Here is a 14,750-nt window from a genome sequence, read left to right as displayed (position 1 = left end):
CTAACCACCCAGAGCTTGCAGAGTGATGCCTCCACCACAGGTCAGGATCCCTGGGAGCCACTGTGAAGGCTGCTCCCCTCATATACCAGAACGAGGGAAAGAGGTCTCCTTCTAAAGCTATGTGGGAAACAACTGAACCGTTTCACTACCGAGGATGACAAAGTCTGCATCTTCGTGCATTTCCACCCCATCATGGTGCCCCATTATAATGACGCCAAGAGGGAAAGGGACGGTTCCAAAACGACACAAAGCCGGGACCCAGGCCTCCTCGCAGCGTTCCTCCAGGCCACGTCCCACCCCTTCCTGCAATTCATCTGGCCTTCTATGTGTGCCTCTGATTTCCCGTGACACCGTCGCACACATACCACAAATACGGTCTACATACACCCTAAGATGTCCCAAGGAACTAGATTCTCCCTGGTCCCCACTATGCAGGTTGGGAATGTGGGCACTAGGGGAGACACACAATGACTGAGGACACAGGAGTGGGAAAGGACAGAGAACAAACGTCTGACTTCAGCTCTGTCTCCTGAAAGGGAGGACCTGAGTGCCAATTCCAGAGCATGGTGCCTCTGGCACTTTTGGCTCATTGTGTACAGTCCCGGGGAAGAGAGGTCAAGAGCCAAGTGAAGGGGCTGCAGAGAGGGGGTGACTTTAGGAAGGGCCCCAGGTATTAGAATCCTGAAAGCGTGACCTCATATTCTTCATGATAGGCCCCAACTGAACTTAGAACTCTGGCAACCAGGCACCCACTTTCAAAGGGCAACCTGCTCTCCAGCACACTTGAGTGGAGACCTTCGACAGAACACCATGTTCAGTTGTTGTCTTCCTACTTCCAGGGGTGCTGGGCCCACAGGAGCCCAGAGCCAGAGACATGACTGCAGTTGCAGACAGTGCTTCAGCCCTCTTTTCCGAAGTTTCTGGTCATGGGGCCGGAGACACCAACAGGTAACACAAGGCAGCTCGGGGCAGCCCACTGGAGAGTGGGCAACAACTGTGGTCCCACCTCAGCGGGCACACACCACTGTCCCTTACTGTGTGGGAGCGCATCTCTCTCTCTCTCTCTCTCTCTCTCTCTCTCTCTCCCTGTTTGTGTGTGTGTGTGTGTGTGTGTGTGTTTGTAGAAGTGGGGACAGGGGATGAGGGATATGCCCTTCCTGGGCAGAAGCAAGCTGCCTGGTGTTGGAGGCTGGACCCATCTGTCATGTTCATACCCCAGGTCATAGCAGGCTGGATGAAAAGGGGAGGGTGACACAATGATAAGGCTCATGGTAGTCATGAGCCTTAGAGTGTCCTCTGGCTACGTCCTTGCTCAATGTCTTTTCAGCCATCCCTCTTAGCCTGAACTGGAGAACACGATGTCTAGTGGGGGTGTCCCCTGGTGGCAATGTTCCAGGAGGCTGCTAATGGCTCTTGGCCCTGTGTCTATGGGGCACTGCCTTTTCAGAGCTGCACCCCAGAGACTGTGAATGAGCTGGCTGGGGACTTCAACGACTCCAACTCGCTGGACAAGGGTCAGGTGTCCCAGGCCACCCAGGATCAGTGCTGCTCTGAGGTGAGAATAGGAAGAAGCTCCTCCACACCCAGGGCCCCCATGCAACGATGGGGACAAACCTGGGGCCTTCCCAGAGTGTTTCCACTTGACTATTCCACCGGCCCCACCCCAGAGTAACCCACACCTCCGCACATATGCCACACCTATGGGTAAGTAAGGGAGGAAGACACTCTTCACCTACGTGGGACTGGTAGAGAATAGAGTGAATGCTTTCCGTGGCATGGGGGGAAGTTGTTTTGATTTCTTTCCTCTGGCCTTGTGTTGCTTTTCACAAAGCCATGAGTATCTTGGCCTTTTCCCACGGGTTTTACGATTTTCCCTACTCATGCCAGCTAACAAGTGGAGAACCCAGCTGGGTTCTGGAGAACTGGCCCACGCCCTTCTAAATCCTCATACCAGATAGGGTGATTGAACCTACAAAAGGGCCGGTGGGATCAAGCCATTCTACAGGTCTTTCTGGAATGTATCAACTCTCAGAACACATCGAATCCTAGGAGGTCCACCAGCTCACAGGCTCTTTCCCTCTAGGTCCTCACAGTCCCCCTTTCTAAAGGACGTGGTCTGCTACAGTGACTCGGTCTAGCATTGCTGCTGGAACTTGACGTGACTCAAACTGCTTGCCATTCCAGCAATGCTGCAAGGAAAGGGCACCTCAAGGGTCCTCACAGATGATTTGGGTCACTCCATCTGCCAGACCGTAGACCCAAAGATTGGGTGGAAGGCCTCCGATGCCTCCTGGCCCAGGTAGCTGGCTCTGGCATGAGCTGCTGCAAGGCTTCAGCTACTCCATCTCCCTTGACAAGCAGCAGGGACCTCAGGCCACCAACAACATCCAGTCCTGGTCTGGGGTGAGAACGGGCCCAGGTTCATGGCCAGTCTCAGGACCCAGAGATGACCGGGGCCAGCCCACAGCCCAGACTAGACACAACTGGCTGCCCTGGGGCCTGCCAAGGAAGGTGGTTTCCCCCTGAACCTTTCTGCCCCTGACAGCAACAGGCCAAACCGCATCAGCATAGGCGAAATGCCATGTAGCCCATGCTTTGGACAGATCTCAGACCCAACGCGGATGACCTTGAGCAGGCTTGGAGATTCTCAACCTCTCTTTTCTCCTCTCAACAGTAGGGCTCCTTCCTCATGACTCCATGGCATACACATACAGATCTTCATACGGGCTAGGAAGAGACAGACAGGCTATTGCTGTCCAGCGAACCACACATGTTGAAGTCACCAGTACATTTAAGCCTAGATGGGTCCTTTGGAGGTTGGTTTTAGGTTTTCAGCCAAGAACCTTTTTTCTGGGTGGGCACACAAGTCCCTCGTCGTCTTGCCCAAGTTCCCAAAGGGATGGGAGGATGCAGTCTGAGCTCCAGACCCTGCTCTTCCTGGGGCTTCACGGCGTTGAAGCTGACTATGTTGCTCCCCACCCCGCCCCCTTGTCTGCCTGCTGGAAAAGGCATCATCCCTGTCCCCGGACGAGGCCTGCACGATGCTGGAGCTCAAACAAGGCACAGTGCAGAGATGGAGACATTCCCTGCTGCTATCCTTCCCGGATAGAAGCCTCTCAATCGTCACCACCATGTTCTCCATCTATCAGATGTTCCCGTCAGCCCGGCAGGTCCGGGATCACCAGTTCCCTCGGTGAGTGCCCACCTCATAGCCAGCACAAGGGGGAGCCTTCCGTCTACTAGTTGTAGGACTTGGGAATGTCACTGCACCTCTCTGACTTTCCCTCTCCTGTCCGGAAAAGTGGAGGTGCTAAGAGGATGAACCTCGTAGGGCGACTGCAGGGAGTCATGGGAGGAAACATGGCACGCGCCTCTCTGGGGCCCGGCTCTGCAGAAAGGGCTGCTGGACATGCTGGGCGTCTTCGCGCTGAACATTTCCCTCTCCAGGGAAGACGCGTTCAGGCTCAACCCTCACAGGCCTGTGGTCCTTCTGGGTCTAGAGAAAGGAAACGGAAAGCTGGCAGCTTTCCTATTGGCAAAGGACCTCTGAGATGCCATCTAGCTGGTCCTGACTGTGGTCCTTTATGTGCCCAGGTCGAGGGGACACTGGGAGCAGGCAGAGCAGCCCAAGGGCCACTCAGGATTTGCAAAGTCCTGTTTGGGATGATTTCATTCAATCATGGCTCTTAAGCACCTAGGAATGCAGGCTCTCTCTAGTCACCAAGAGCAGTGAATGGGTAACGTAGAGACAATGTCTGGGTCTCCATTCTCGGTCCAGGGTCACATAGGCACTCTTCACATCCTAAGCACGCATGTCTAGCGTTCATCAGATGGGGCATCTCTGTGACCTACTCTAGGGATGAATGGATCCACCTCTCTTGGGACCACGAGGATGCACTCTACGATCAAGGAAGAACAGGATAGGTCTTTGGGTGCCAGAGGAGGTCCTGCTGCCTCCACAGAGCAGGGTGGGAGGCGACAGGTGATGTTGCTGGCGAGGGATGTTCAGAACCATGGATCTCCCAGGACTCTCGATTTCCATGGGAGAGCTTAGTGGGGCAGCTTCCTCTGAAGAGGCCAAAGAGTCCGAGAGAGGTGTGGACGGGATGCCAAGCACTCTGGGAAGCAGAGCCCATTGTGGGCTGAGTTGGTGCCTACAACAGCCATCCCTTGGATGGTCCATTCTTGCTCCGCCTGCCCCTATCCATATCCACCTCCGCTGACCACCACAAGTGGGGCCAAGGACAGAAAGGGTGGGGACCGGACCACTCACCCGTCGGCCTCCAACCAAAGCCCAGACACTGGTCTGCAGGGAGGATGCATGACTGAGGGGCCAAAGGACAGACCTATGGGAGGTCCCTCCCTCATCCCACGTGGTCAGCAGTCAGCAAGGACAGCTCCAGAGGGGTTGCAAGTGGGCTGGCGCCATTCTGTGGGGCCCACACCGAAAGGATGGTGCTGTGGAAGTAGCGTGGAAAAGGAAGGGAAGGCCAGGTCTCTGACTCTGCCCCACATTTGACTTTCCCCAGCACTCTGTGTCCCATCTTGGGAACCTGGCCTGAGCAGACACGGCAGGATATCGGGCAGTCCCTGCACACTGCCCATGTGGAGGTCAAGGGGGCCTATGTGCACGTCACGTGGCATGACCGGGACCTAAACACCCATGCCCCCGTTCCGCTGAGGCAGCGGGAACTTCTGCAGCTCACAGAGGCTGAGGCGGAGGGTAAGGGGCATTGCAAGCTGGGAAGGCCATCTGGGATGGGGCTCATGGGCTGGGTATTCCTTGAAAGGCCATGGGATCCGTCCTGTTCAGGGAAAGGCACATGGAGTGTCAGTGATGTGGCTGAATCGTTCCCCTTACTCCCACCCCCGTGTCCGCTATGCGACGCGTTCCAGCAGCTGAGCCGGCCAAAGAGCCTCCCATGGAGCGAGAGGCAACCCTGGCTCTGCATCAGCCATCACCTTCAGGGTCCGAGCCAGCCTCCCCTCCACCGGCTGCTCCAGAACTGGAACAGGGGCTCCTAGGTTACGGATGGTCGCCGGGTCCTGAGGCACAGACGGCTGGGCCATCGGCTTGCCTGGGAGTTTGCACGCCAGCTGTCGCAGGTGCCACTGAGCCCATTCCAGCCGCAGAGGCATCCTGCCAACCCAAGAAGCGGCTCAAAGAGAAGGAGCCTGACCTCCTGGACTTCCCTCCCAAGCTGGTGGCAGAGCAGCTCACCTACATGGATGCGGTGAGCAGCTGGGCCCCCAGGGTAGGAGGGCAGGGCCGGCTTTTCTTCTGCTCTCCGCTGCCCTATACCGGCTTTTCCCTGATGTGGACTCCTAGGATATAGGGCCAGATCTCAGCTGCAGCCCTAACCGACCGGGGAAACCCATCAGGGTTTTTAGACCTGAGCTTTCACTGTCCAGCTGCGGACTGTGGAGACAGGCACTGAGAAGGACTGAGGCAGAGGTACCACGCAGATGCAATGACTCAGAAGCGAGAGCCCGTAAATGGGAAGGCTCTGGTCCCCCGCGGGGAGGAGGGCAGCTCCCTGTGTGCAATCCCGTCCATGGGTCGCCCACCCATCTGCCTGGGAGCATGAGCACCATCAACCTGGCTTAGGCATCTGATGCGTCCTGAAGGACAGGCTAGACACGGAAAGCCATGCTTTCAGCCACCAGGTGACAATGGGCACCTGTAAGGAGACAGGGACTGCAGGGATGAGCATTTGGAGGAGGAGATGCCCCCTTGGGAGCACCACCTGGTGCGGCCCCCTGGACATGGAATGATCAGGGTGCACACGCCTTCCTCCCTTCCCTTGCCTCTCTTGGCTCCTGGGGCATCCCGCACTGGCTTCCCTCGGAGAAGAAGAGGGGCATGAAATGCAGGCTCTCTAAGCAGGCTCCGGCCACATTCGCAGCCTCCTGAGCTCCAGCTCTGACCTGGGACCCCTCCCGAGGACATGAGTCTTGCATGGGCGAACATGTGTGGGGCTCAACACACCTCCCCCTGTCCCCTAGGAGCTGTTCAAGAAGGTGGTGCCCCATCAGTGCCTGGGCTCCGTCTGGTCCCGGAGGAACAGGCCTGGCAACGAGCACCTGGCACCCACAGTCCGGGCCACCATCGCCCACTTCAATGCTGTGGCCAGCTGCATCGTCACCACGTGCCTTGGCGACCCAAGCATGACAGCCCGGGACAGGGCCGTGGTGGTGGGCCACTGGATCCGGGTGGCCAAGGTATGCTGTGGGAGGCCCAGCTCCCTGAGGCTCGCCTGAGCCTCGGGAACTGCTCTTCTGTCTCGCTCCCTTCTCAGGGCTGAAGGCCCTGCTCTAAGGCCTGTGGTCCCTAGGCTCTTCCTCCCGGGGGCATGGCCCAACGTTGGGACGCTCAGTTCCCACGTGACGCCTCCTTTGCAGTGAGGGAAAATCCTCCCTCTCGCCAGCAGTGTTCCTCTTTAGGGCTGACCTGTGCCCTTCTGCAGCTCCCTGGACATCAGCTTCACCCGTGGGGGAGCCCTAAACCGAGGGGGGCACTAAAGCTCTCGAGCATCTGGGGCTCCTGCTCTCCCACTGACAGCTCCTTCTCCTCCCTCCCCCAGGCCTGTCAGATCCTAGGGAACTACTCCTCCCTGCGTGCCATCCTGGCGGCTCTGCAGAGTGCCTCCCTCCACCGCCTGCAGAGGACATGGGACAACGTTTCCAGGTGAGGAGGCTTCTCTGCAGGAGGGGCCAGGATGGAGGCGGGATCTCCCACAGGCCTGTCCTTTGCCCCCCTCAGTCAGCTTGGACCTCCTGGGAGGCAGCAAACCCTGACCAAAGGACCTGGGCCCGGGGCTGCTCCTCTCAGCCTTCCTGGGGAACAGGCCACCAGGCCTCCTGCTTGAGAAATCCAATGTCCTCCATGCCCCACCCTGGCCTCAGCTGAATTCCATATTTCCACGTGGTGACTTGGCAGCCACTGAAGTCTCTGCCCATGGTTCAGCCAGAACCCCACCCAAACCGAGCTGTTCAATTAAGCTGGGAAGGGACGCCCAGGGGGACGCCCAGGAGAACGCCCTCCCATGTCCTACGAAGACCCCAGTGCTCAGAGCAGCCCAGAGCAAACCCTCAGCCAGCCCCGTGGACATGCGGGGCTGCTCCAAGAAAAGGGACTCGCACTCTACCCTGCCACGTTAGGACTCCCCTGAGCCTAACTTCTTTCCCTCTCTTCAGGAAGAGCTTCCGAACATTCCAACAGCTCTGCACAGAAGGCAACCCCCAGGGCAGGGAACTACTCATCAAGGTAGCACGGGAGGTGCAGGGCTCCAAGGACAGGAGAGGGGTGGGAGGAGGCGTGATCCTGTGTGGATGAAGTAGGGAATGGCCTGAAGCATTCCTCGGGGAGCAGAAGCCTTTGGCAGGAATGTGCTGACAGCCTGGGCTGAAGATTCCCCCTGGGGCTGGGACAAGCGGGTGCTGCCCATCCAGACTCCCTAGGCTAGATTTCAGGTCTCTCTGTGTCCATCCATCGAGAAGGTCCACATGGGGGCCCACATGAACGCGGACAGCCCAGAGGACAGGCCCCTGCTCACAGATGGGGTGGGGATGGGTTGTGGGCCACAAAAATGATGATCCTAAGAGGATCCTGAGTGCTCAGGAGACCACAGGAGGTAGGTGGAGTTCCCCCTTCTGCCCATGGGAAAACAGGCTCAGGGAGGCCAGGCTCCAAGCTCCAGGTCCCCCATGGACTGAATGGGGGAGCTGAGATTGTTCTAGAAGGACTCGTGGCATGCTTCAGGGGAATGGAGCGTCAGTATCAGCAGACGTAGGTCGGACGTCTAGGGTCTGCAGTCCAAGACGGTGGGCGCAAGGGGACTGAGGCTATTCTGCTCTCAAGGATCTTGTCCTTGGCCCTCTAGAAGCGGCCCTCGAACAAACTGGCCAGCCTGGTGAGGCAGCTGCAGAGAGCGCGGAAGGGGCTGCCCAAGAAGGTGAGTGTGCCTGAGGGACAGGGCCTCCAAGGCCAGGGGAGAGGGGCTCCTCCCTGAGGGCTAGAAGCGTCCAGATCAGGACAGGTGGGACCTGCCACTCCAGCTCCACCTCCTGCCTGCCGCCACAGTTGCTCAATGTCTTCTTTCCTGGGGACCAGGAGGAAGGAGTCTAGCAGGCTGGGTAGAGAATGGATTTGGGGCTGGGGAGGGGCCCGGGGCTCCATAGCCAGGGGGTTTTTTGAATTTCAAAAAGCAGGCCCTGGAGGGGATTAGGAGGAGTCTGATGTTCTGGGAGGGTGAGGGGAATGCGAATCCAGGGGAAGCAACTAAGGGTCCTAGGCCCTTTTCCATGTGGGAAAGTGGGGTGGGCCAGGACGCTGAAGTCTTTTCGGGGAGGGCCCCTGTGGGCACCAGACAGCAGGGACTCATCCCAAACCTACCCCTCATGACACAGGGTGTCGTCCCATACCTTGGCACTTTCCTCTCCGACCTGGTGGTGCTTGATACAGCAATGGAGGACTACCTGGAGGTGGGTGAGCCTGAGGATTGTGGAGGAGGGACCAGAGTCCTGAGGACAGGGAGCAGAGAGTCCCCGGACTGAGCCCTGAGCTCTGAGTCCTTCGGAGACCTCCCTTCCCCACAGCCTCACAGCCGCCCCTAAGAACTGGCATCTCTTGCCCATCTCAGTGCTGAGGGAAGGGAGTCTGCGCCCATCTCAGTGCTGAGGGAAGGGAGTCTGCACCCAGACGGGTGGCCCAAGACTGGGGAAGCACCAGCGCATCCTGAAGGTGAAGCTGCATGCGCTCTGTGTGCATGGGCTGCAGCCTCTCCCTCAGACCTTGCCTGTCGGGGACAGTGAAGTCAGGACCCTGCACATCAGCCACACTTCAGGAGCCCAGCAGATCCTGCCTGCCTGAGGCGTCTGCCGCTCCCTTCAGTCACCACAGAGTGTTGTGCTGCAGGGTGCTGACCGGGAGCCCTTTCACCATCCCCCAGTCTTCCTTCCTCTGGACCCCAGGGCTTGCCCTAACCCCAGTCTCATTGTGTGTGTGGCTTGGCGGCCCACTCCGGGGTCCTGGCCTACGCGCAGCCTCAGAACGGGTGGGTGTAAGGTGCTAGGACTGACCGGGGGCCTCTTTCTGAAGGACAATGGTTGTCTACTTTCCAGGGCAATGAGATCAACCACCGCAAAAAGAATAAGGTGAGCATACGTAGCCCTGGCTGTAGGGAAGGGCAGGCAGACCCTATCAGAGACGCCCCTGGGAAGAACATTGCTTGGCTCCATCCACTCCCCTCCATCTCCCATTTCCTGGGACAGGTTGCTAAGAATGAAGTGCAAGACCCATCGAGTCAGTCAGTAGGGATCCACAAGGGCATCAAGGAGAACTTCCCTTGATGGAGGAGGGGCTAATTCTACTAGCCTCTGAGAACAGTTTGGGACCAGACGAAGTTGCATGCAGGAGGGTGGTCATGTGTGCCAAGACCCAGGACCCGACCCCTGTCCCGCTGCTCGGCCCTCACCTGGCCCTGTAGCTTCCCCACCCAGGCTCAGGGTGCATCCTGTGCCTCTGTCCCGGCCCAGGAATACCGAGTCCTCACGGACATCATGCTGCTCCAGGCGGCGGCAGAGAATTACTGCCTAGAGCCCCAGCATCCATTCACGGCCTGGTTCTGGGCTGTGGAGCGGCTCAGCGAGGAGGACAGGTGAGGCCCACTCAGGAGCTGGGTCAGGCGACGTCGGGGTGGACTCTTTCTGCTGGCCCCGCCTGGGATCCTCCTTCTAGGGCTCCCTGGGCAGCCAGACACCAGCTGTGGGAAAACCCTGGGAGGGACTCCTGAATGCCAGCTGCTGCTCAACTCACAGGTGTCCCTCTGTCCTTAGCTACAACCTGTCATGCCAGCTGGAGCCGCGGTCCTAGCTGGCCAGCAGAACACAAGCACCAGGACCACTGGCTACAGCCACCATCAGACCTGAACCCGTGCACACTGGCTGAGCCAAGGATTGCCCCTCGGCCCCTGGGCTACTTGTGGTGCACGAGCCCCATCCGCTGCTCAACACCCCTTCCTCTCCCCTACAGAATTACTTGTTCTGGAAGGGGCAATATTGAATATAATTAAAGGGTTGTTATTTAACCACAACCACCACCACCACAACAACAAAAAGGAATGAGAACCCTTGGGATTAAAGTTTTCTTACCCAAATAATAATAGTAGTAGTAGTAGTAGTAGTAATAATAATAATAATAATAATAATAATAATAATAATAATAAAGGTTTTTATTTTCTCCTCTACCTGCCCACGTGTGCGTTTGGTTCTTTTATTTCCTACGGTAATGTACAACGTGTACAGACTCTCTTCTTCATTCCTGAACCCAGAAATCTTACAGAGTCAGCAGCTATTCAATGGGGCAGAAAGGAGAGGAGCCAGCCCTCCTCACTTCTGGTGGCACTACTCATTACTGGTGGCACCTCCCAATGCCGTTTCCTCAGAGGACAGGTTCATTTCTGTGTCAGGCATCTGGGCAAACAGCAGACACAGCCCTCAGGACCCCTGAGATGGAGACGTTGCAGGTCCTTCCCCAGGAAGGCAACAAACCCTGACCAGGCGAGTCCTGGAGAGTTCCTTCCCCTCCCCAGAACTATGTGCTGCCCAGGAGAGGGGCTGCTACTCTACCCTCTAAAGCAAGGAGGACGATGTCTCGCTTCCTTGGGGATATGCTACGTGTGCGTGTGTTTGTGCGGGTTTGGACCCAGTATTTGGGACTGACGGTTGTCGAGTTCAGTCTCCTGAATTGCATCAGCACGATGTAGGGAAAACACATGCAAAGAGATTCAACCCTGCCTGTGGAAGCTCCAAAATCTGAGGAAGATATTTTGTAAATGGAAGAAGGGCAGGCAGGACGTCCCGTCCTCAGTTTCCCTAGAGGCTCTCCAGGTTCACCCTTTACCAAGACTGGAATCCCCCTGGGATCCTTATCCAGGATCTCTGGATTCCTTTTCCCTGCTTCTTTTGGGTGAGGCTGGAGAAAAACGAAAGAAACTGGGAGGTGTCTCTGGCTCTATTCACGTCTATGCTGACCTAGGAGCTAGGATGTCCAGCCATCCTGCATTTCCTTACGCAGTTCTTGGCAAGGCCGTGGGGCCCTTCAGGCCCCTGACCCTCTTGGTCAGGTCCATGGTAGCCACTGCTCCCTGGCTGGGGCCTGATGGAGCAGAGATTGGTTCTCCCTTGCCAGGATAAAGGTTCAGATCCTTGACCAGAGAAACCCCACACTCTCCTGGCTGGCCAAGGGCACTGTCAGGTCCAGGTGGTTCTGAAGTCCCTGGTCTCCATCATCCACCAGGTGACACACCCATGTTCCACTCACTTGTCTGAAATGGGGAACTCGCCTGACGCGGTAGACCAACACACACATGGAATGTGAGCAGGGGAGAAGCGTCTATCATGCAAATGGATGCGAAACGAAGCAAGGGTAGGAATCCTTCTCTCCAGACACAACAGACTCTGAACCAAAGGGGGGAGGTACGAAGCCACAGAGAAGGACACTACTTCCTCGCAAGGGAGGCCATGTAATAGGAGAGAACATCTCGAAATATGTAGACACGCACCATGGGAGCACCCAAAGGCATCCAACAGTGCATAACAAACATAAAGTCACCTTTGACAGCCGTACCATGCAGTGGGGGACTCTAACACCCCACATCTGCTAATGGACACAGGATCCAAACTGACAATCAACAGGGAATCTATGGCTTTGAGGGATGCACCCGTTTCAACACGTAGATGCAGAACCTTCCACCCTGAAACAGCAGCATCCGCAGTGCTGGATTTCCAGTGCACATGGAACATTCTCCAGAGTAGATCACACGTTAGGGCACAACCCAAGTCTCAACAAACTCCAAAAGATGGATATCATCCCACGCATCTTTTCTCAGCACGATGCTACGGAACGCCAAATGAACCCTAAGAGCAACCCTGGAGAGACCACGAATCCATGGAAGTTCAATTACATGCTACCCAACCAGCACTGGGTCAACCCGGAATCCAAAGAGGATGTCCAAAATTACATGGAAGCAAAAGGACACGCCAAGGGTCCCCAACCTTGCAGATACAGCGCCAGGGAATCTAAGAAGACAGGATCCAGCACCACAAGAAAAATCCCCAATACCATCAGCTGACACATAAGGACCTAGCCAAAGCACAACACAGAGCTCCTGAGCAGTCGCTCAGCCTGGGCGAGTTGGAGCTCCTGCTGTTGGGTGCAGGCTTAGCTTCCATCTCGACTCTAAGTCCCAGCCTGGGGGGTGTTCTTTCCTTTCTCCCAGGACCATCCCCACCAGGGCCACTGGGGAATCAACCCTTCAGGGGGTTCTCGGCAGAGAGAAATGGCCCAAAGGGCCCAGGAAACAACCACCCCTTCCCCACTGGTGGATCAAGGTGGCCCATTAGCGCTCCCTCTGTGGAACATTCCACAGTGCTTTTGGGGGGACGACCCTCTCAGGCTCTGATGCCCAGGGTTTCTCGGCAAAGGGCAGATTCCGACTGAGTACCCCTGGGAGGGACCTGACACTCTGCACTTCCGGCATGCTCGCAGCTAATGCCCCGGCCACCTGTCCCCGGAGCACACGGAGAGACAACTTGCCAGTGGACCAGTGGACAAAACGTCCTCTCTTTCACCACCAGGAAGAGATCGATGCGCAACCGTCTGGCAGCCACAAAGAGGTGTTTGATTGTCAGGAAGATCAACAGCCAGGCAGGGCTTGGTCCACCCCCACAGGCCTCTCCTCCTCTTCTCCTCCAGAGTATAGGGAGGCAGGATGACAGGAAAGACAGTTTGTTCAGTGGAAGCGAAATCCTGAGCTTGAGTCCCTTTCTCCCTAGTAGCCTGGGCACTCCTACGCTGCTTCCACTGTGGCCTCTGTGCAAGGCCATTCGAAACACCAGTGCTGGCTTGCGAAGTTCCGGGATACTGGGCAGAAAGCGATGGAACACAAGAGAGTCCCAGGGAAGTGACAACGGGTTTGGTCATGAAAGCTTGAAGCTGTCAAAGACCATCTCTTGCCCTATGTTCCCTTGGTCAGAAACCTTTCAGCAACCGCTCAGAGGAGAGACAGGCAGGTACAGAGCAGGGATGGGGAACCCTGGGAGCCACTGTGGACCGAACCGTGGGTGTTTTGTTAACATGGGCTTTGATTCATGTGTGACTTTTCAGAAACAGAAAAGAATAAAGGGAATCAGGAAACAGAGGCAATCAAAAACACCGGCTCAAATATAGGGAACATACTGTTGGGAACCAGGTGGGCGGATGGGTGGAAGAGGGGGTGGGGATTAAGAAGACACTTACTGTGCTGAGCACCGAGTCACATACAGAATTCCTGAATCCCTACTCTTCAACTGAAACGACGAAAATACTGTACGTCCATTAGACTGTATTTTCAAAATTGTCTTTGAAAGGTGGGTATTAGGAGACCAAAATGAGATTACGCTCTGAGAGTTTCCCAATCAGGTCTCCTCAGGCTGTACGTGAATGCACCTTAAAGATCAGTGAAAGAGCCCAAAGACAAAAGTGACATCTGTTGATATGGAAAGGCCAGTGCCCACCTCTGTGATCACAGAAAACACACACCTTCCTATGATATTGGCTGTCGTAAAAGCATTTCACCGACGTCCCCTTGGAGCTACGCTCCTCTGGTATTTCCATTCTCCTTGGTTGTGTGTCCTCATGGAGTAGTTGAAGGGAATATTGCTACCCCGTGTTTGGTGGACTAAACCAAAGCTGGCTATTTCTAGCCCCTGGAAGACTGAGCTAAAGGGCCTTCTGGAAAACATTGCACAACTGGATCTCTCATCGTCTTCCAGAGAAGGAAAGGGAGGCCCCAAAGGGCACCAGTGGAACAGGAACACAGAGGAGGTTCTCCTGACACCAGCATCAGGATCCCAACTCCCTGAGCAAGAATGAAGAACCCCCGTCCCCCCACACACAATGGACACATATCACTGGAATGGGTCAGTTCCCAGGAAAAGCGAAATGCGGCCAAACATGGAAAGGTACACAATAACCTCACTGAAAGAAAGCCCACTGGGATCCCCTGCCCTGGGTCTTAAGTTCCACCTATGCATGAAGCCATTTGATAATCACAGGGGAAGGGAGGGAAAACTGAATGGGAAGCCACCAGAGAGGGAGAAAAACGATGCGAGGCTCTTCTCTAAGAAACAAGCAGAGGAGCCTAACAAATAGCAGGGAGCACATGGGGAGTTAGAGAGGAGAAGGGAGTTAGGGAAAACTGGAAGGGGAGGTGAACCTTGAGAGACTATAGACTCTGGAAAACAATCTGAGGGTTTTGAAGGGGCGGGGGCGTGGGAGGTCGGGGTACCAGGTGGTGGGTATTATAGAGGGCACGGATTGCACGGAGCACTGGGGGTGGTGCAAAAATAATGAATACTGTTATCCTGAAAATAAAGAAAAATTAAATTAAAAAAAAAAGCAAAGAAACAAGCAGAGGGTTGCTGGAGGGGAGGTGGGTGCGGGTATGGGACAATTCGGGCAGGAGCATAAAGGAGGGCATGCGATGGGATGAGCACTGGGGGTGAAACGCAACTGATGAACAGCTGGGCACTACCTCGGAAGCTGATGAGGAACTGTACGGTGGCTTACTGACTTTCCACAACAACAACAAAATACAATCCAAGGTTCTGTGTTTCCTTGATTTTCAATGTGGAAAATACGGGATGATTTCTTTTCTTCCCTCAAGCAAGGAAATGACATAGCCTATTCACGAAAAGGCAATGCTCAG

The 14,750-nt window shown here is 55.9% G+C and overlaps 2 long non-coding RNA genes across 3 annotated transcripts in view; one reads left to right on the top strand and one right to left on the bottom strand.

The window, feature by feature from the left end:
- LOC309858412 overlaps window positions 1–14,750 on the bottom strand; it is a 59,121-nt gene that overhangs the window by 24,650 nt on the left and 19,721 nt on the right. The window lies entirely within an intron of this gene.
- On the top strand, window positions 7,337–9,597 carry LOC309858411. 2 transcript variants are annotated; one of them, XR_014308176.1, is made up of 4 exons: window positions 7,337–7,955; window positions 8,410–8,484; window positions 9,124–9,156; window positions 9,538–9,597. It is a non-coding gene; the product is annotated as an uncharacterized lncRNA (long non-coding RNA). The 2 variants fall into 2 exon arrangements; XR_014308177.1 differs by lacking the exon at window positions 7,337–7,955 and having other exon boundaries at window positions 8,313–8,484.

Source organism: Mustela nivalis (assembly GCF_964662115.1).
Source record: "Mustela nivalis genome assembly, contig: HAP1_SCAFFOLD_2333, whole genome shotgun sequence".
Taxonomy (NCBI): domain Eukaryota; kingdom Metazoa; phylum Chordata; class Mammalia; order Carnivora; family Mustelidae; genus Mustela; species Mustela nivalis.
The sequence above is the reverse complement of the archived record's forward strand: the minus strand, read 5'-3'. Positions and strand labels throughout refer to the sequence as shown.